The sequence below is a fragment of the Ixodes scapularis genome, unplaced genomic scaffold, assembly GCF_016920785.2.
Source record: "Ixodes scapularis isolate PalLabHiFi unplaced genomic scaffold, ASM1692078v2 PGA_scaffold24__2_contigs__length_7659602, whole genome shotgun sequence".
Taxonomy (NCBI): Eukaryota; Metazoa; Arthropoda; class Arachnida; order Ixodida; family Ixodidae; genus Ixodes; species Ixodes scapularis.
In genome coordinates, this window is record NW_024609851.1 from 1,656,285 (window position 1) to 1,678,806 (window position 22,522).

At 46.4% G+C, this 22,522-nt stretch overlaps 1 long non-coding RNA gene across 1 annotated transcript; it reads left to right on the top strand.

Annotated features, from left to right (window-relative positions):
* The first annotated feature begins 19,035 nt into the window (after nt 1-19,035).
* Nucleotides 19,036-19,650, top strand: LOC115327748. Its single transcript, XR_003919846.3, has 2 exons — nt 19,036-19,094; nt 19,500-19,650. It is a non-coding gene; the product is annotated as an uncharacterized LOC115327748 (long non-coding RNA).
* The last annotated feature ends 2,872 nt before the right edge of the window (nt 19,651-22,522 follow it).

The window sequence follows — 22,522 nt, forward strand, 5'->3', positions numbered from 1 at the left end:
GGATGGCTCCTAGCGTTCCCTGTGCTCGGGCGGAAGGTGAAACGGAGCAACCTCGCGAGAAATGTCTTCGGGACGAGGGAGGGGCCAAGGGGGCCATAAAACAGAAAGCGGGCGAGGCGAACGAGGCCCGAACCACCCTGCCGCTCAACGCGCGGGGCAAAGGAGCGTCCGGCGATCGGATGCGCTTCCTCGCGAGAACTCCAAAAAATAAATAAATAAATAAATAAATAATAATAATAATAATAATAGTCGAATTCTGTGACAAATCCCTATAACGCAGGGGTCTCCAAACTTTTTGGCCAAGGGGCCGGATTGGGGACCTCTCGCAGTCTCGAGGGCCGGAAAACAAATACATGTTATAAATCATTAAAAACAATATTAATAAGCCCTGATGAGCATTTAAATAGAGGAACTCAAGTTAGAGTAAAAACGAGAAGCAATCAAGGGTGGATTAATACATATACTTTATTTCGAAATTCAGCATATAGGTAATTGTGACATACGATAAGTGTGACCCAGATAACCCACCAGGCACAAATCAAAGCGCATATGAACTCTGGAATATTCGCACAGATAAAAAAACTAACGAGAACGGTAAAACTGTGATGACAATATGCAATAGTTATCACACATGACTCATATCACAATATACACGAGAACGCAAAGAAATTTTAACGTAGTTACAGATATGAAGCAGGAGACTAAGCACGGTGAACCTGATGATGACAACATACGACTATATGCCACAAAACACTAAGCAGTATTTGAGCCGGAATGCATCAGATTTTCGACACATTTACTCGGACATGAGGTGCAGGACTAATGTGAGCGGTGTAGCTGATCCTTCGGCTTTATTATTTCGCTGAACTGCGGCTTCAAGCTTGATGAGCCAATAATTAGGAGGGACTTCAAGTGTTCAACAGACACGTTAGCTCTGTATTTGGATTTCACGTACTTCATCCTTGAAAATGTCTGCTCACAAAGGTATGTAGTGCTAAAAAGCAGTTTATTTCAGGTTTGGAAATTGCTCAGAGCCCAAGGATTTGTAAAACTGTATAAAATTTCCTACCTTGTAGTTTTCCTTCAGAATGTAGTTTGACTGTAAGTCAAACTACCATTCTGAATAAACTACAAACTGTAAGTAAAACTACAAACTAACTCTCCTATCGAAGTCAGAAAGCCGTTCGAAAAATTGCCTCTGAAAGTATCTGAGCATTTCCATTGCGAAGAATGAGGGGAATTCCACATCAGTCTCTGTACGGAGCTTTGCACAATAGGGGAGGTGATCCCAGGTCTGGTTTCACACTTGTCTTTCGAAGAGCTGTAATTTCACCCTGAATCCTTTAATATCCATGGATACGTCATGAATAAGACGTGTCTCGCCTTGCAATCTCACATTCAGCTTATTCACGTGCTCCATCAGGTCTACACAGAAAGACAATTTCCAAAGCCACTTACTGTTCGAAAGCAGCGGTTCGGGCCGCTTCTTGTCTGCGAGAAATTTCCTTATTTCTTCTCTAAGGTTGAAAAAACGCGAAAGCAGTTTACCGCAACTCAGCCATCGCACGCCAAACGTCTACAAACTCCGATTCACCATCTTTTAGGAATTCACGAAACTGGCTATGATTAAGCCCATGCGACATTATGTAATTCACGGCTGAAACCACAGCTTTTAAAACACACGACATGTCCACATATCTCCCACAGAGGGGCTGCTAAAGAATCGTACAGCCCCCCCCTACCCCCCCCCCCCCCCCCCCACCCCAACGCACCGCTTGCGCGGCTGGAGCCGCGTTCGAGATTCTTCTATCCTTCGTCCTCCCCTAAGCTGACAGTGCACTGAAAGCTGCATACCCGCTAAACCAGTCAACTCCCGGTCTTTTGCCACGTGATCACACCCTCTCTGCATATTATTCACGAGTGGAGAGCGAGATCTGGCGATAAGAGACATGCAGTTGATTGGTCCGGCGAACACGCAGCTTCCACCGCACTGTCAGTTTTCGTGTGAACCGAGCATTCAAAATGCCTTTTTCGCTTCGGCGTCGAGCGAGAAATACGATGAGGTGTTCTCTCTTTCCGGTAAGTTCGGTGCTCGTCGCGCCGTCGCGTCTTTACGCGCACTTCTGCCCGCACTGGTAGCAGCGGGCCTATACTGGTAGCGGGCCGTGGGCCGGAGCTCAATATAAGCACCATGGCCGGCCGCGGGCCGGTCAGAAAGCCTCCGCGGGCCGGATTTGGCCAGCGGGCCAGGGTTTGGAGTCCCCTGCAACGCTTAATTTTCTTTCTTTCTTTCTTTTTTTTTCTTTTTTTTTTTTGCTGAGGCATTTGGCGATATTTACAACATTTGTTTTCTACAATTAACAAAGAAAAAAAAAACGAATATTGTCTACGAAACTTTGCCGAACTAAACGGTAAGTGGAGGACAGTGGGGTAAGTGGAGGACGGGAGGCACTCACTTGATCGAATGACGTTTTAGCGAACGCCCACTAATGAGCAGCCGCAGACTGTCGCTGCGAAGCGGCGCGAACGCAGGCGGGGGGTTAACACGATCTCCAGTGATACACGCGCCGTCCGAAATTGCTGGCAATTTTTCCCCGGGCTGTTGTGCCAGCTGCCGCAAAATAGCCCCACCCGCGTTTCATCCTGCGGTTCTTCCGTCATCGCCGCCTGCAACGCTAGTCTTTTTCTATTTTGTTTTGGGCACAAGTTTGCCCCATTAATCATTTAGTTTGCTTCTATTTTCATCGCCTCATCAATCGTCATTCGTGAAATTCTGGTGGAGGTGCGGGCTAACGCAGCCCATGAAGCGTACCCCTCCGAGGCTTCACAGCCAAAGATTTGTGCGGATGGTACTCAAGAGTACCATCCGCACAAACTACCAAGACCCAAGGAAGCCGCTGCACCCAAGGCCTAACCCCGGAATTCTGACTTTTGCCACTCAAGAACACGCAACCAACGAGGCCGACGATGGACAACCAGTTGTTGCAGACCCCGGTTGCCCCGCCGTCGTATACGTGCCTATCGCACCCCGGACTCCAACGCCTTTCTTCGGTGAGGTCCAAGAGGACATCAAGGATTGGCTGCGACACTATGAAAGCGTAGCCCGCCACAACGAATGGACGACTGAGCAGTGCCTCCACAACCTCTACCTCTCGCTTGAAGGCTCTGCGAGGCACTGGTTTGATAACCACGAAGCCTCTTTCACTACATGGAAGTCCTGCCCACCGAATTGAAGCAAACGTTCATCAACCACCACCATCGACAGTGAACGGAGGACTTTCTCCAAATAGAAGGGTGCAGGGCCTCAACGATACGTACCATGACCAGCTTTCTTGAAGATGTCATGGGCCTCAGTACCCGAGCCGATCCAGAGGCAGCTGAGGGAAAGAAACTTTGCGTCCTTAAGGATGGCGTGAAGGGTGAAATTTTCAAAGTCCTCGTTCGCAATCCCGACAGCCGTCGACGGTCTTGTGACTGCAGCCAGCAACATCGAGCGCGCGCTGTCGTCTTGTGCAAGCCATTACCATCGACTTGCTGGCGTGACTGCTCCTCCAATCGTAACATCTTTCCGACTGGACCTAACCAGTGCCGGTGCCGACAGACTTCGGGAAATTGTCTGCGACATCGTCCGGGAAGACCGCTGCTGATCGCCCGTCCTCTCTCTCACTCACCGAAGTCGTGCGAAAGGAGGTTCGCCAAGCCTTCCAGCCTTAGGCTCCTGTCACCGTATCAGCACCGGAGGAGATCACTGATCAATTAGTTACGCCGCAGTGGTCCGCCGAACACCACCACCTCCGCGTCCGTACAAGGCAGCCCCCCGACATGAAGCTCCCTCGCCACGCAGTATCCCCGACACCAGGAAGATTGGGCACACGTCCGCCGAGAACAAGCTTTGTCAAGAAAGACTGACCTGTGGCGAACAGCGGACCGACGCCCGCTCTGCTACATCTGCAAGGAAGCCAACCACATCTATCGTGGATGCTCCTACTGCCGACTTGGGCTGCGTGGGTTCGACCTGGACGACCACGCCCGAGGTACGGCGAACACCCTCACAACATCGAAGAGTACCTCCGATGTTAGCCATCCTCACCTCTCTCTGTTGTGAATCCACCGCCTCTCTGTTGTGAATCCCGCTCACCATCACCAAGACGTTCAGCGTGTCCAGTGCCACGACCCCGACGACAGAGCCTGTATCCCAGGGACTCCGGGGCAGGGGGGGTCCAGATTCCCCCCAAGATTTCTCAGGACGGGGCTGAGGCCCCCCCTCCGACTTCGAAGAAACGCAAAGCTGTTTATTCATCTATTGTAATTACTCCAGTCAGCGAGGCGGCAGAAGAGGCCGGATCAACGCCAAATAACCTTCTTCCGCTTTGCCCAACAAGGTGGACTGTCAGAATGAAGTCAATGGAAAGGTTCGCTGAAAACCTAGTTCAGGAGACACTGAACGAGCTGCTACAAACAGAATATTCGATTGCAGACAACAGCAGGGCCATTTTGAACGGTTATGGGAGGCTTCTGAAAATGTTTGAAACACTGCTAGGAATAAACATTTCTATAGCTATGTTCGGTCCACGCGAAGAGCCTGCGAGGGTACTGCAACGTTCAACGTTTTGCGCCGCAGGTATCAGAGGCAATGTCCCATCTGCGGTCTGATGTCGCGTTTGAAGAGTTGTGGGACTGCGCGAGCTCAACTGCAATGCGGCTAGTTTGAAGGACCTGCGCAGCGCAAAGCCAACAAAACTGCCAAAAAGGCTCAAAATGAGCAACAAACCTTCTTTACCAGTTGTACTCGATTGCAAGGCAGCGTTACGGAAGGAGTACTTGGAGGCTATAGACTGCATTCCGAGTGAAACTCAACGGTGGTTTGAATAGCCTGGTATGAAGCAGGCTAGTAAAACTAGAGAGCATTTTAACGCTGATGGGGGAAGACAGTTCACTACAGATGACCTGAAAAAGGCCCTTGGAGCTGCATGCATGTGATTTTGACCTGGCCCGACTCTGCGCAGTTTTTACTTTTGCCGACTCTTTTAAGCAACCTTGATTCCCTCACAATTGACTTCATATTGAGGACACTACAGGCAAAATCCGACGAAATTCGTGACCTCCTGGACCAAGTCGTAAAATATATGAAACTTCTTCATTCTGAGCCTGCATCTGTCGCTTCGGGGGAGCGCTCGTTTAGTGCCTTATGCCGCATTAAGATGCATCTATGCAGCCGCATGATTCAAGGGAGGCTAACATGCCTCCTCATTTTGTGCATTCAAAAAGGAAGAGTGTCGAGCTCAACCTGGACGACATCATCAAAAAATTTGTCTCCAGGACCGCCGAGCGATGGGCGACCTTTAGTCTTCTTCGAGACGATCAACGCACGTGGCTTTGGGGCCTACATGTGGATCTGTTTCCTTCAGCACGCTTTTGTGCACATTTTCAAAATATGCATTAAGATGTCATTGTATATATGTAATTATCTTGGTTTACTTGTTCATTTCATAGTGTGGATGTCTTTTTGAATGAGCATTTCAAGAATAATAAACGTGATTCTCTGCAAACTCAGTTTTGCAATGCTGTGTATCCCCGTAGGAATTTTTAAATTGTCTGAAGCACTGTGCGTAAGTGTTTTTGCCATATTAGTGAGTTTTGGTGGATCGTACCTAAAAGCTTTGAGGGTCAGAATGTGCATGCGCAAAAAAGCAGTACAGTTGAACCTCAATTTAACGAAACCCGATTTAACGAGCAAATTCGGATTCCCCGCGCAGCCTATCCCGAAGAATGTCTTTCTCGACTTTACGAAGTTCCCGATTTAACGAAATAATTAGGGGGTCCCGGCGACTTCGCTAAATCGAGGTTCAACAGTATTGCATTCTACGCGTGTGCATTTCTGACCCACAACTGTGTTGCGTACGAGCCATTAAAACTCCCTACTGTTGTTATAAAGCAGGAAGGAAAAGTGATTGCACATGCTAAGTAAGGAACTTCATGCAAATAATATTTGATATTTTAATAAACAGTAAGTAAAAATAAAATTACAGAAATTTGGCTGCAGCCCTTGTCTCCTATAATAAAATATGCAAAAACAAAATGTTTGACTTCAGCCCCCCCACTCAAAATCTACTTCCGGAGCCAGGAAAACTAGCTGCGGCAATGCCTGGAGGTGGTGTTGCCGAAGACGATTGAAGTCAAGAGCCTCCAAGAACGCAGGAGCACATCCACTCTTCCGAAGCCACGTATCGCAATGACGCTCCTGCAACAGTGCGCAACAACCTAAACGTTACTGAGGGCCACGACGCATCAGCACTTGTGGACACCGGAGCAGACTACACAGTTTTGAGTGGGAGACTCTCTCACCGCCTTCAAAAAGTGACGATGCTGTGGGATGGGTCACAGATACGAACCGCTCGAGGACACATCACGCCTGTCAAAAGATGCACTGCTTGCGTCAAAATTCACGGCGAGACGTGTCTTGTAAAATTCGTCGTTCTACAAGACTGTGCCAGAGACATCATTCTCGGCATGGACTTTGTGTGAATACGGCGCCGTCATCGACCTTGGAGAGAACAGATTGACGTTGCGGACACCTGTTCGGCCTTCAGAAAAACCCCAAACAGCGTCAGCCACCGTCCAAGTATCTGCCGACCACGAAAACCTGCCGCCACAATCATGTTGTTGTACCCGTCGTAGCAGATTCAGCTACCTGCGGAGAAGTTGTTCTGGAAGGCAACATTCAATTGCTCCTGGGAAGCATCACAGGAGAAATAACTGAACTTCAGGATGGGCGCACTGCGGTCCTCATGACGAACTTCCGACAAGAAACGCAACACCCCTTGAAAGATATCACTGTGGGCCATGTCGAGGAACTCCGGAACTAAGCCGAAATCACCGCAAGAACTGAAGAGTCCTCGTCACCTCAGCAAGACAGTATGTCTCCCGCACAGCTCGACATTGACCCGAGCTTCCAGACCCGAAACGACGGCGCTTGATTAACCTCCTCGCCGAATACCGGGATTGCTTTGCGACGTCGTCGAAGGTGAGCAAAAACCACCACCGTTGAGAAGCACTGCATTATTACCAAGGATGACGTGCTCCCTGTGCATCGGTCACAATACCAAGTCTCCATAAACGAAAAGGGGGTCATTCAGGAGCAAGTACATGAAAATGCGGAACAACGATATAATCCAGCCTTCAAGCAATCCGTGGGCCTCATCAGTAGTACTGGTTAAGACGGAACGCTTTGGTTTTGCGGGGACTATCGGCAGCTGAACACAGTGACGAAGAGATATCTATCTACTTCCTTGCATCGACCAAATGCTAGACCGGCTGTGTCACTCTCGGTATTTTTCATCGATGGACTTGAAGAGCAGCTACTAGCAGATCGAAGTTGACAAACAGGACCGAGAGAAGATAGCCTTCTTCACGCCGGATGAACTGTAGGAGTTCAAGGCAATGCCCTTCGGACTATGCACGGCGCCAGCAACTTTCCAGCGTGTCATGGACACCGTACTGGCGAGACTGAAGTGGCAGACCTATCTTGTCGACCTCGACGACGTCATAGCGTTTTCAAGTTACTTCGACGTGCACTTGCGACGACTCCGAGCTGTTCTCCAAGCCATGCAGTCCGCCGGATTCGCACTCAAGCCGTCAGACTGTTCTTTCGCCTCTGACGAGTTGATGTTCCTAGGCCACATGGTTAGTAACATTGGCGTCTGCCCAGGCCCCAAGAAAACTCGTGCAGCCGCGGGATTTCCAGCGCAGACAGACAAAAAGGCCATGCAAAGATTCTTTGGACTTTGTGCCTACTTTCGACGTTTGTTTGGGATTTCGCAAGGATTTCTGCACCGCTCACAAACCTTACGAAAGATGCCGAGATGTTTGAATGGGCCAAGGAGCAACAGCAGGCATTCGCAGGCTGAAGCGAATACTCTAGACTTCTCCTGTTCTTAGACCCTTTGAATAGGACGCAGAAACCAAGATTCACACAGAAGCTAGTAGTGCAGGACTCGGGGCGGTACTGGGTTAAGTGCAAGGAGGCACTTAACCCAGTACCCTTTGGTACTGGGTTGCCCTTTGGTGAACACTTTCAACTGATCTTACAAGATAAACCTCATTGGAGTTTTGTATGAAGCTGCAGTACCCTAGGTGTTGCAGGACCAAGGCTGTGAAAGGCATTTAAGTGTGTTATGGCTTGTTCTACTAGGCATGCGAAGTACAAAATTCAGCGTTCCACACGTTTTGGACAAAATTGTTGACATGCTGTGAGAAGAAATGTAGCTGAATGTTTATTGCAGACCTTCTCAATGTTGTTCTGCAAACCCTCGTGGTTTCTGGGGTCACCTGATAAGCGGCACCAACATCCGGTTGTCCGTAACAGCAGTGGAGTCGATTGCAGAGAGGCATTATTATGATTAATAAATATGTTGAGAACAATTGGACTGGGCACACTGTCTCACGGAACTGTCCAGCACTTGGGCCACTGGAAATGGTTCCATGGTATGTACTGCACTCTGAGCGACTCAACTTCAAGAGCCCTAGTATGCACACATTTAATTCGCGTTAATGAGCACCAGTGGCTCGCTGGGCAAGCCGTAGGACTCAGCTTTCACGAAAGGCGGGGCAGAACTCGCAGCATAACAGCACCTTGCCATGCTTGTGGGAGGTTCATACTCCAGGTTACGGCGTCGCCAAAAGGGTAATCGGAAAGGTACCAGGACCAGCACAGCTCTACACTTCTTAGAACGATCCTTTCTGTAAGCAGTGTTCTCCACTGTATCAATCGACAAGGTGACCGCCATAAACCGAATCGTGCATCCACGTTTTACGTACCGCTAGAACCGTCGTGGGATGAGTCTCGAGAGTGAGTAAAGGTGCATCAGCTTATTCGGGACCAAGTGCCCATTTTGACAATTACACTGAGAGTTGAAGCAACACAGAAGGCTCGCGTCTCGCAGCGTCACCTGTAGAATGACCGTTCGGAGCGTCGGGACACTGTGAAGGTAACACCATTCACATCGAAGAGCTCACCACTGAAGGGGGGTTACCGAGTTTTAAGAGCCACTAATCGTAGTAATCGCATTCCAAAGACGCCGGGTTGTCGTAGATTGTCTTTCACCAGCTAGGTCATGTAGGGCTGAGGCCAAGGCTGGGGGATCCGACGCCGGAAACGTGCAGGAACCAAGCAGACGACGTGAGGCTCGCGGAGTCCGAGCCACGATCCGAGAAGCCCTAGTTGCAGCCTTGCCTCCGAGAAGACTGGATATTCTTTCCGGCTGGCACACAATACTTAGACAGCACGCCTGCGGCTGATGCGGATCGCAAGAGGTGGATAACAGGACGATCAGTGAACAGCCAATAGGTCCAGCACGGCACAGAGCACAAACAGAGGCGATTGTCGCCGCCATGTTAAAATAAAACGAGGCTGAGCCAGGCCAAGCTTTAGTTTAGTACACGCATACTTTATTACAAATAAATATATAAATGTTGAAACAGTTTTTATTTATGTTTAAAATTTGTAATGTAAGTCGATTAAAACAGGAACATTTACGTTGCGTCAAATGAGTTTCGTCGTAACACCTGTCGTCAAACCAGCGAACGTCGCCGCATCGCTATCGCCATCGTCACCAAAATCAAAAACAAACCAAGCTGCAAACTCTCGGGCCACCGTATTTCGGGCGGTTTCAGGCCTTTAGGCTTACGGAAAAAACATCGAAGAACGTTCTTGAAGAAACAAAGTGTCCCAGGTGCCGGCGTGCCCATAGAGCCAGCTGTGGGTTTCAGTCTACTTGGTGAGTACTTTTCCAGCCCTTTCTTTTCGGAGCGTGTATGGCGTGTTCTTGTGTGTGCAGGCAGCGTGAAAGCGGACGTGTGCGGTTCCTTGTCGCACACATTCTTTGCGCATTGGATGACCCTCAAGCTTTTTCCAAGGAAGTACCGGAACCGACCTGTCACTGAGCGAGCAGTCAAATGGCGGGAACGGACCCAGAGGCAAGTTCCCACGGGGGCGTGGGGCGCCGAGCGAGGCGCTTGGTGAGTGATCGGGGAGCTTTATCTCTTAGATCGGTGTTCAAGGCTTGAGTCCTGCAAATCGGGTGGCGGCTTGGTACCACCTAGCTAGGCGGTGTGTTTTGCGGAACCCATGACTGCTGAAGGTACCAGTTTGCGTCCTAGCGCTCGTATTTGCACCCCGTTTGTTTCCACTGTGGGAGGTCGGATCCAAGTTCGATTTTCGTCCTGGGAAACTACTCGAAATATTGCGTGACCTGCGCCTTTGGAAGTACCGTCTGTATTGGTGACGTTGCTTGCGAAGAGTATAAGGAGTTATTTTTCGACTGTGGCACGGACTTTTTATACAAAGTGCTGTATATGTAGCGCTCATTTACTAATCCTCTGGCAATACTTTATTGTGAAGGTCGGGAGAAAAAAAACGCGAATTGAGTAGTGCCAAAGAAAACAGAAAAAAAAGGTGTTCCAAACAACTTGAGGAGACCATGAGCTGATTTTCAAGCTACTGCCTCCTCAGTTCATAAGCAAAGTAAGAAATCACGTGGTCTTATTTCACTGGAACCCAAAGTTTTCGCAGCAGTCTGAGAGTCAGCGAGAACAAAGCCTTTGATAAAATTCACGCTTTACATTTTTGCAAGCACCAACAGCCAAAAAGTATAAATTACGTGTAAGCGATTGAGCGAGCGAAGAGACAAGCAATGGCAACCATTTTGCTGTCACTCAGTCAGTCTCGCGACAAGGTAATCGCTTGAAAGCGACGGGAGCAAGCAGTCAAGTAATTGAGCGACATTTTCTAGAAATCCAAAAACCGAGCTACAGTGACAAGTCTCAGTTGCTCGTCTCGTTGCTTGCTAAACCGCTTACATGCGTTTCAGCCTTTATTGTGCGAATGCGAGAGAGACGTGCCACAAGTGAGTGCTGTGTTGCCAATCATTTCATTTAATTTATTTTCACCTTAAGGGCATGGTCAGGATTCGTGCAGTGTGCAACTCGTGCACTGGCACTTACGTGCCATTGTTATACAAATAAAGACAAACAAGAAAAGGAAGCTCATTAATCATACACGGTGGCAATAAAATACTTTTAACAAGAAAAATGAATCCGTAAGCTTGCTAGAAATACTTCTGGGATTACGATGGTGGATGGTAGGCTGTTCCAGTCGCAGATGGCTTGAGAAAGGAAAGACTGATTGAATGCGTTTGTGGAACTGGAAATACAAGATGATGTTCATTCCGGAGGTGGTGATAAAGAGTTCTTGAGGTCGGGGCAATGATAGTCGACTTTGTGAAGGAGGCAGAGGCGAGATAGCTTTATGCCGAGCTGCAAAGAATTCACTTCTAAGTACCTCTCCTTTCAGGGCTATATTGCCATTTGCTTACAAGTGCTGCATGGGCCTCGTGCACTGGCACTTACACGCCAGTTCCAAAACTAACACAAACACATCAGGGGGTTTTAGGCGGGTTAGCCATCCTACAAAATGGTGCTGCTCAGTTAATTTATATCAAGTTCAAAATGAACAGCACTCTTCATTGATGGCTGATTCATACGACGAACTGATCCACACAAAGGAGCACACTCACAAACAACAGGCAGGACGTACCAAACATGTTCGCGGCCCCACACTGCTGAGAAACTCTAACATTGTGCGATCACACTGTGACACAGTTGTCACAAATCGAAATCAACATTTTCTACTTTAAAAAAAAGAACTCTGCGCCACTGTTACGTGCAGAGGGAGACTTAACACAATGATAGGCTTAGTGCGAAGCACCATTAGCTTTACTAAACAAAGTCATGATAAAAACACAAGCGTAGTCCTACTCGAGGAGACTTTGGCGTAGAAGCGACGAAGTCCTGGGCTCGCCACGGGGCATTTGGAGACGCCTTCACTCACTCCGTGCTTGCGCCTTCAATACACCACAGCCACAAGAAAGTAGGGGTGCCGCAAACTTTTGGCAAACCGGATTTTTAGGTCGAGCATTTGGGGTTCGCTGTGTCAAACCGGTTCGACAAACCTTCGAAACTTTTAACCAGATTTGACTTGTTCGACTTTGTGGACAGCGTGGCAAGACCATGATACAAGCATTTCTAGGTCTACAAAAATTGTGTTTCACTCAAAAGGTTATTTTAGTTTTATAAACAGTTGCAAATAAAAGAAACTAACTCTAACTACTGAACAAGTTAATAACTTACTTTTTTGTACTGTATTAACTGGAATAACCAATAGGTGCTGCCCTTAATTCACCCCTTAGCCATCACCATCCAATCCGAAGCCAACTGGCCAGCATGTCGCGCGTGCGAACAGCAGTCAAACATTTTTCTAACTTTTCGCAAGAAGTTGGAAAAAGTCGAACCTGGTCAAACTCGAACGTCGGCTGGTTTGTGACACCCCTACAAGAAAGGTCTTGCTGGCTGAACGGTTCATTGGAGATGCAAAGCGCTTCCGTCGTTCTAGACACGATTTGACAGGAGCTTTTTGACGCAGATGAATACCAGAATCTGCACCGTGTCAGCCCGGCAAAGTTCCTCATACCAACTTTTTTGATACGAGAAATGGAATGAAAGAATGTTTTGTGGCAATAGTTGGGGTCATTTTGCTTTAAAAGTCTTACTTCCAATTTTCAGAAAGGCACAAGCATTGGAGACCAGCTGCCTCCACAATCATGCCCCCCTGCTTTCCTGGTAGTTGCTGTCGGTGAGTAACCTGAGCCTTTGGCTTTTCTACCTTTCTAATAGAAATGAATGGTTCTTCTACACGTGCTAAAGTGAGAAGTATGCTACTGCTATGTTTTTCAGTTTTGTAACCCTTTATTTCCTCAGACCAAAAATTTTTCTTCAGCTTGGTTCAGATGCCCAATACATTCATGGAATATTGTGTCCAGAAATTTCAATTGTGCATTGTGTGTATGTGTGGGGGGGGGTTTACTTCGCTGGTCCATTTGGTAGACAGGACGTTGTGAGAAAGAGAAGTGTAGATAAAATACAAGTGCAAGTTTTATTATGAAAACCTTTTAATACGGGACTGATGAAAAAATTAGAACATGAAACAATATGATGTCCTGTCTTCCTTTTTCTTGTTACTTTCTGTAACCTAGTCTTGTGACTTAGAATCATATACTACTACATAAGATTCAATGACATGGAAGGTACTGCAGCTCCTTAAACCCTTAAAAAACACATGCAAAGGAAAAAAAACATTGTTTTTTTTTAAAACAGCCTTGATGGAAAAAGATTGCTTTAGAACAAATTTACAACGAAAAAATACAATTTTTAGAGCTATATTTATGGCGCAAAACGAATTTGTAGTTGGCGCCCGTGAGAGCCGTCGCTGGTCACGTGTTAGACCTGTGCACCGCCGCGCTGTGTCGCCGAAGCCGCGGAGACCCGCTGCCGCCGCATGCTGAGCACTGTGCGCTGCCGCTCCAATGCATTTCTCCACGGCGGCGCCGCCGTCGTCGTGCAAGTTTGCGTGCTCTGGGGTGCCGCCACCGTCATCTTACCGGTGCACAGGTTTATCACGTCTGCTTGCGCTTTTTCAGGAGCTTCCTTTGGGCTCTAAAAGTAACTTATTACTCTTTGTTTTTTGTTGCACTTCAAACGAAGATGAATAAGTAACTTTTCGAGACCATACGAAGCATCCGAAAGAGTGCAAGTACCGTAGAATACTGTGCATCCGCCCACACCACACTAAGCGCCCATTCCCAAATTTGTAGGATCTGAGAAAATACACAAAGTACATTTATATGTAAAATTGATGAGCGAAGAAGGGCCGGGCCCATCCCCGATTTTTTCACGATTATCTCTAAAGTTTGAGTGGGCGCTTGCTCTGTATTTTACGGTACCATGTGGAAAATAGCGGCCAATCACGTGATAAATAAGGGCCACTTCTCCGCGGTGCCCGCGGGCGCCAACTACAAATTCGTTTAGCGCCGTAAATATAGCTCTAAAAATTTTTCTTTTTCGTTGTAAATTTGTTTTATGACTTCCTTTTCCTAATCCGGCTGTTTAAAAAAAAAGTTTGCTTTCTTTGCATGTGTCCTTTAACTGTTTTAAGCAAGCCTAGCTCTTCCACCTAGAGCCGTTCCCTAGGCATTTAGGAGGAATGTAGCACGTCCACGCATTCTACCTTGCCCCTTGGCTGTTTTGGACGTCCCAGGCCCGCTCCGAGCTTATTTTGCGGTGCTGCTGAGAGATGGCAGCACGCATATTTTTATTGTACACGTTTTTAAGGATGGCGACCGATTGTGAGTCACGTGCGGCCCAAGCCGCACAAGCTTTAGAAAAGGGAAAAAAAAAAAATTTAGGATGAAAAACTGTAAAACAAAAACCGGTTAAGTGGTTAAGGTGAATATTGTGCGACATCATTATGCAGTTTCCTTGTTTCTTCGAGAATATCTAATTGGATACGAAACACATTTTCATGACGTGCAGGCAACGTCAAGAAAAATGTTAAGTGATTGCAGACTCCGCAGTCCATCTATGGCTGATTTACACGACGTGCTAATCTGCGGATGGGTTTATCACGTGACAAGACGTCCACGGAACGTTAGTCCCCCAAGCGCATCCACACTAAGGAGACGAGCAGGCGACAGCGAGGACATACTATACCTATTCGCAGCCTTGCAATTTTGCGAAACGCCTACATCGCAGTGTGGCACTGTTTTCCAAGAGCAGAAGTGATGTTTGCGACTAGGATCACGGTGCTATCATGAAAAGGAATCGTTGTGTGCCGCTGTTACATACCAAGTGGGCTAAAACATAGTGGCAGGCTTAGAGCGAAGTGTCACTTACTTTACTAACGACATGACACAAGTATGATCCTGCTTCAGGAGGCTTCAGCATCATAGCAATGAAGTCCTGGGGTCGCGGAGAGGCATTTGGAAATATCTTTACACACTGCTCGCTTGTGCACCACTCTTCAGCACAAGCCATAAGAAAGGTCTTGCTGGATGGAAAACTGGGTGGATCTGCAGGAAAGATTGCAGCATGCTAGGCGAGTTTTGACAAGCTTTTTGACACCAACCCGGAGGAGTACCAGGACCTGTGGCGTGTCAGCTGGGCAAAGTTCTTGCAGCTTCTTTCACGCGTGGAGATTTAAGAGTGGCGCGACAAAGCAATGATCCACTCTCTTTGTTTGACTGATTTGAAAACAAAAATATTCGTGAGCTGTTGCTACTCTACCATAAAAACGCTTTTCGAGTAACTCACTTGCCAAAAATCTGCGATTAAGAAGGCACTCCGCCCTTTCAGTATGAGTGTCCGCGGACGAGGGACAAATCTCAGGAATAGCCTACATGATGGTAACTTGACAAATGGTGCACGGATGAAAATTGCAATTCGATGTATCATGTGAATTTGCCATTATTTGGCAATTATCCTAATATGATCAGTTGATCCTAATTAAGAAAGAACAATTGTTCTCTGAAACAACGTAATGAAAGGAGGTTTTTATAAATAATGCCTGCTCATAATGGAAAAGGCTTGGTGGATCAGAGACTTTCCATAGATCAGATATTACGAATTGCAGGCGTATGCTTAATTGAGAGAAGAGTAAAAGTACAGGCAAGGGTGGTGAATTGCATACATAACTAAACCTGAGACGCCGGAAGAAGGACGCGAAAAAGAGAACATCAAACACAACACGTCTCAACCACAGCTGCATTTTTTTTTTACTTCTTAGTCGGTGGGTTGACTTTGGCCAGTGTGGGAACGTTGAGGGCAGTTCTTTTTTCCCCCTTGCTGACAATCTGGGGGTGGGACTTAGTGTGAGGGTTCTTGGCATTGACTGCGGTTTACCCCTATAAAATGGTGTGGTTTTAGAATTAACCTGCAGCTGTGTTCGAGACATTTGTGTGTCGTCCTCTTTTTTGTGTCCTCCTTTTTCCTTCTTCCGGTGTCTCAGATTTAGTTATATATGCTTAATCCATGCTCAAAGTGAAGACATGAGCTTGTGCTGGCATTGCCAACCTTGTGTGCATGGTCTATGAAAAGTGCTTAATGACTGTGGTTAAGAGAGAGGAGTTTCTGCTTTCAAGAACAGCATGGGGTGAATGGAAAAGTGTTCTCACAAACAATGAATTCTCCGGGTTACCCACTCAGTCTAACGGAAGGATGTAGGATAAGCATTTTGAATTCTTTAGGATTTGCCAAGGGATAAAAAAAATAAATGCACAGAAAAGTAGGGGGAGGAGAGCGGCACAAACATTTTGGGGCTTGTGTTCTTACATTTGAATTTTTTGTGCAGGAAGCATTAAGGCCCGTTCACACTCTTGCAACCGAGTACGACCATGAGAGACGAGACCGGTTTTCAAGCCACTTGCAATCTCTTAGGACCAGCTGCGTTCTGGCGCATCCCGTCCTAAGAACTCGCAAAAGGCTTAAAAACCGGTCTGGTCTCTCTCGGTCTTACTCGGTCACAAGAGTGTGAACGGCACTTTACTGAAACAGCACTTCAGTCACAGGGGCAATAAGTCATTGCTAGTCAATACCTGATTCCACTGATGCATATCAGGCAAACACCTCTTAAAGGGCCCCTGGAAAAAAAAAAGTTTTTTGAACAGTTTGATAAGGACACTCGTGCCAAAAAATAAATTTTATGCGAAAATAATTAATTTTTTAGAGCAATATTGACGGCAAGAGATTTATTTTAAATTCTGCGCGCAAAGTCCATGACATCCCGGAATGGTCATTCGCTCTCGCCACCTCAACACGAAGGCGAAGCTGATCTCCCTCTCCTCTACTCGCTCAAAGTGCCCAGAGGAAACAGGTGGAAGGGAGGTGACTACCGACTAAATTGCGTCTCGCGCCGTCAATATTGCTCTGACTAATTTTTTTTTCACGTAAAATTAATTATTTGACACGTGTGTCCCAACAAGTCTGTTTAAAAAAACATTTGTTTTTCTTTTCAGGGGCCCTTTACTGAAACAACTTTGCTCTCATTGTTCTAATTTAACACTATTGTGGGAAATGACTTTCAGGAAGCATGAACTGCAAAATTCGCTCGTGAAAAGGATTGGTAATTTTTAACAAGATGCTTTGTCTCTTCCAGTTGTACCAAAAAGTGCATAAGGGGTGGACGTTACTTAACCATCATTTCAATCCTGGGGACATGGAGTCATTGCTAACCAGGGCCGGTCACTGCTAGCCAAAACAAGACTTCATAGGTGCATATCAGGTTAGTACTTTTTTCTGGTATTTATTTTTTTATTTTAACGAGACAACCTTGATATGCAGAACAGTAATTCTTTCAGAATATACATAGTTTCTAATTTCCAGAGAATTAAGCTCATCTTTCTGAAGTTCCAAATCAAAAGCACAGGCTGTAACCTATTTTTGCCAAACATCATGCAGTTTTGTTGGTTTGCTTTTCATAATGAACGATTCAACTCCGCTGGTGCAAGGGCATCGATAGATTTCTGGAACCATTAAACACAGATGGAGCACCTTATCTGGCGTGTGGCTTGTTAAAGGGATACTGAACCGAAATTTGAATTTCGCGAAATAAGGCTCTAGAGGCGTTGAACAGGACTCTACGAACTCCAAAACATTACTCGTACATTGATGTCTCAAACAGATCGCTGCACTTTTGGAAAAGAAGGGCACGATCAAGCGAGGTCTTTGACATCACTGTCCTCCGGGAAAATTTGAGAATGAGGGGAAGCGGCCTCGCTTCTCTCCTCCTCGCTTCGGTTCACCAGCTTGACACGGGACGTAGCGAGGAGGAGACGGAATGAGAATCGTGACGTGCCTTGTCTCGTCGGCCTCCTCGGCCGGGCCCTTCTTTTCTAAAAATATGGCGATCCGTTAGAGATATCGCTGTATGAGTGATGTTCTTGGGTTTTGCAACGTCCCGCCTATCTGTCCAGCCTTGTTTTGCGAGTTCAAAATTTCAGTTCAGTATCCCTTTAACCTCGAGGTGTATGTCCTATGCCTTCTTCCAGGTGCTGGGCATGTTGAGTTTGCGATCCTTTACCCTTACTCCGAGTGCAGCAAATATACTCTGTGTTTCACGATAACTTGACGAGCTGTGGAGGCTGCGGCCTTCCCGACCCAATAAGAGCGTCGAAGCAAGGCACGTGACAGCAACCCCATGGTTGAGGTCGCTGTCGAATCGCTTGGTTGAGATTGCTGTCGAATCGTTTTTACGGATCGGCTACAATTGCTGAAAAAGTAGGTCCCGTAAACAATTCCGGTAAAGTGTAAACACATTGGAATCTATATGGAGATCCCACTGCATCGCGAAAATTAGAACCCGCGAATTATTTGAAAACTTCAGCTTCGACCTTAATTGCGAAATATGGAGCCCGCGAAAAATAAGTCTGCAGTAAGCACAAATAAAGTTATTTCCTTATGAATTCCAGGATTTGAGTGTTTCTGGCTTACATTTGTCTAGTCTAAACTAAAATTTTGTGCTTAATGGACTGCAGGGATGACTTACTTAACTAAACGTTCCTGTCCATGCATAGAATAATTTATTAATTATACTATACTAAGATTATGTGGCTACACTTCCATTAAAGGTGTAGGGAAACGAAATTTCAGCGCTCATTTTCTAGCTTTAATGTGTTGCATGTTGCACCCTAACCTCAAAATCACCAGTCTTCCGTTGCAAAGCACAAGAAAACTACTTTTAGAGCTAAATAAACGACTTTCAATGTGCACCTGGTGGATGCATTCTGTTATGATCGGCCACCCAGAGAGCAGGTTCGGCTTCCTGGCAGCGCCATCGACCTTCCATCGACTGACCAGAGTCTCGGGCTCGGCATTCTGGCGCCGCCGAACATGCTGACCGACGCAGCGTGGGTGGGGTGCAGCTTCCGAGCGACGCCGAGCGGGCCACCCGGCACAGCGGGAGCTGACCCCCCTGACACCCCGCTGAGAAACAGAGGCCCGCTTCCTCAGCCTTCGGACCGGGTGCTAACGAACAATGGAGACAAGTGGAGACGTTTGGGTCTCGGCGTATGATCGGGACAGCTGCCTGTTCCTGCGTTCTTCTGGGAAACGGGACGAGAGGGATGCTTGGACCGGGGTGTGACCACGTGGGAGGTCTGCGTCCCGGGAGACTGCAGAGACGTCCCGTGGTGACGAAAGTTGTATGCTATGTAAGTTGACGAAAGTTGTATGTTATGTATTTTCCGTCATGCGGTGATGTATTGCCTTGATAAATGTTTGTGATTGTTTTCAAAATGTGAAAGTTGCAGAAGGTAGATGATTTTAAATATTAGGTCAGTCATAAAATTTAAGTCAATAGACCCTTTTCCAACGTCAGTGCGAACGCCTGTCCGCCATTGCTTGCTCTCATACTCTGAGCATATACCGAAAGCGAGCCGTGCGTCAGCGTTCAGCGAGAACTCAGATCCAGTCACGCACTTCGTGAGCAAGCAGTACTGACAGCCATTGTTGCTTGATAGACTTTTGAAAAGGGTTTACTGACTAGATAGATATTGTACAAACTATTTTACGAGAACATGTAATGTGACTGTCGGTTTTGTTTACATTACTTTCAGATGCCCGTCGGAGGTGCGTCAGCCTGTGACCAACTGGGAAAGCAGATGCAGCTCGCCTCAAAGAATTGCCTCATTAGCATGCACGAGCTACTTCAAAGTCTGAGACTGGAGGACAAATAAACGAGCCTGCGGGTGGAATGCATGTTCACAATTTCTCGAAGTTCGAGCATTTCTCTGTGCATGCACTTTCTGCTATCTTGCATAGGCTTTAAAAGGAAAGTGTTTCCCTGCTGAACTTCATGTTTCACTGATGAGTGAACCATGTGGTTAATACGATCAATATACACCAATACGCGGCTCTGACGTCACGTTGCTACGGTGGCGCTGCTACTGTTAGGGCGCATGTGCAGGCGCTTTACGTCACGTGAATGTCGTTCTTGTGCACACGCAGTGCTTGCACCTCGTGTAGAAACTGAATTTGTTCACACCTCGTGAAAGCTTGTTGGTAAATAGTGCGTTGGCCTATAGATCATATCAACGATTTAAACTGCATGAACAATATCATCCATAACAACCATAGGCCATACAAACCATATGGACCATACAAACCGTACCAACCCGTAGCAACCATATGACCCTTACCAACCGTATGAACCATATGACCCGTACGAACCATATGACGCGTACCAACCGTATGAACCATATGACCCATACGAACCATATGACCCGTACCAACCATATGACCCGTACCAACCGTATGACCCGTACCAACCGTATGACCCGTATCCCATAACGCTATATGAAGACCCGTATGGAAAATTCATATGGTTTTTTTCAGTAGGGAGGATCGACGTAAAAAGAGCTGTTAAGACAAGACGCGTCATGCTAAATTTTTTTTTGACTATAACGAGAAAATGCATGTTTTGCAGAGTTGTCCTAAACTAAAAGGTTCAAATATATCAATTAGTCACGATTACTGCAGAGCTACACTTAACAATCGGTCAAACTTGTGGCAAAATGGCAAAGAGTTCAAAGTACAGGCCCGCAAAGTGACTCTGGACTACGACCGCCTTCGGGTGGACGACACGGTTTATATTTGGGACGATGTTAACTCGTGCGCAAAACAGGTTCACTCTACCAATTTCCGTCCGAAACAAGTTCGCCAATCCAATTCTGCTCAGGCATCTTCTTCAAACGAGTTTTAAACGCTTTGGACAAGTGTGCTGAACGGAAGAAGTATTGCTAACAAATCCCAAAATTGGAAGAAGTTCTCCTGCTCTACGACCCTCACCTACTGGCGGTTACAGAGACATGGCCGTCACCAAATATTACTGATTCCGAAATTATACCCCCCTCACATAAAATACTAAGACGGGATCGTGAGGGACGTGGTGGAGGCGTGTCTGTAATAGCAAAGAAGTTGATATAATTAGGCTTGAAAACATTCCGGAACACGAAAGCATTTGGTACGAAATTCGTTATCGAAATATTTCTACTCTATTTGGCGTCGTTTACAGACCGCCCAATAATCCTGTATCATATATTGAATTGCTGGCGAACTATCTTGATCGCATGCTCACGCCTAATAAAAAATGTGTGCTCACTGGCGAATTTAACCTACCTGGGATTGACTGGAATGCGTTAGCTATCTCGGGCTATCATGACGTCGAGATCGCACGCCTGCTTCTCTATTCTGTCTTTTTCCACAATCTTAAACAGATAGTCACTGTTCCCACTCGAGTCACAGAGACAACACAGTCAATCCTAGACCTTATTTTTATCAAAGATTTTCCCGGTGACCGTAAAGTCTCTACCGCAGATGGAATCGCCAATCACAAACTGGTAAATCTAAATTTGCTTATAAAAAAAAAACAAAAAAAACACACCTTTAAGACTTTCATTGATTTTTCAGCTGCAGACGATGAATCAGTTCTTGATTTTTTTACATTTTTCTTTCACGAATTTTTAGAGTATCGATGGCGTCTCTCTTCTATGAGAAACATTCAAAAGCCTCGTCACGTCCTGCATAAATTAGTTTGTTCCGATCAGTCGAAAAGCAATCAGAAGACACAATCCATGGATGAACCGTGAGATTATTCACCTTAAAAGGCGTGTCAAATGCAAACGAAAGGCAAACATTAAAAATAGATCGGAGCTGAACGTCCTCAATGATGAATTACTCAGTAAAATACGCTTCGCACGTGATAAATTTTATGGGCAAACTCTTACTTCCTTTTTATTAGAATTACCTCAAACGTTTGGCGTTTTGTATCTGATACTAGTGAACGAGTCGAACAACTAAGAATTATTCGTATTGTGTCAGCTAACGGTAAAGATATTGCAAATGGGTTCGATGCCAGTTTTCACAGAGCGTTGACTACACCCGATTCCCTTTTGATTGAGAATGACAATTATGCCTCTTCACCCACTTCTGTTAAAATGCCAGATGTTGCGCTCAGTCATGAGGGCATATTTTCGCTTTTGTTGGATATCAATGTAAAGAAATCATACGGTGCTGATGCTATACCTAATTCCTTTCTTCATCGCTACTCGGAAATAGTCTCCGAGTACCTTTGCGTGCTTTTCAGTGCCTCACTTAATCAGTGTTTCTTACCAGCAGATTGGCTAACGGCTAGAGTAAATCCAGTATTAAATCAGGTGACAAATTAGACGCCGGAAATTGCAGACCTATTTCTTTAATAAGCACATGGTGCAAGTTATTTGAGCACATAATCGCTAACCATATATCTCGTTACCGAGAGTCGACCAATTTTTTTGACCAGAACCAACACGGATTTCGTAGAAATGTTTCCACAACGACTCAGCTAATATCTGTAGTCCACAATTTTGCAGCCGCGATGGACAATCGTCACCAAATCGACGCAATTTTTTAGATCTATCTAAGGCGTTCGATCGTTTGCCTCACAATCTGCTCATTGATAGATTGAAAGAGGCAGGACTTCTTGATAGGCTGGTTCGTTGGAAAAAGGCCTATCTAAAGAACGGCTCTCAATTCGTTGAACGTGATGGCTCTAAATTTGATAATCTGCAGGTCTTGTCTGGTGTACCACAGGGCTCCGTGC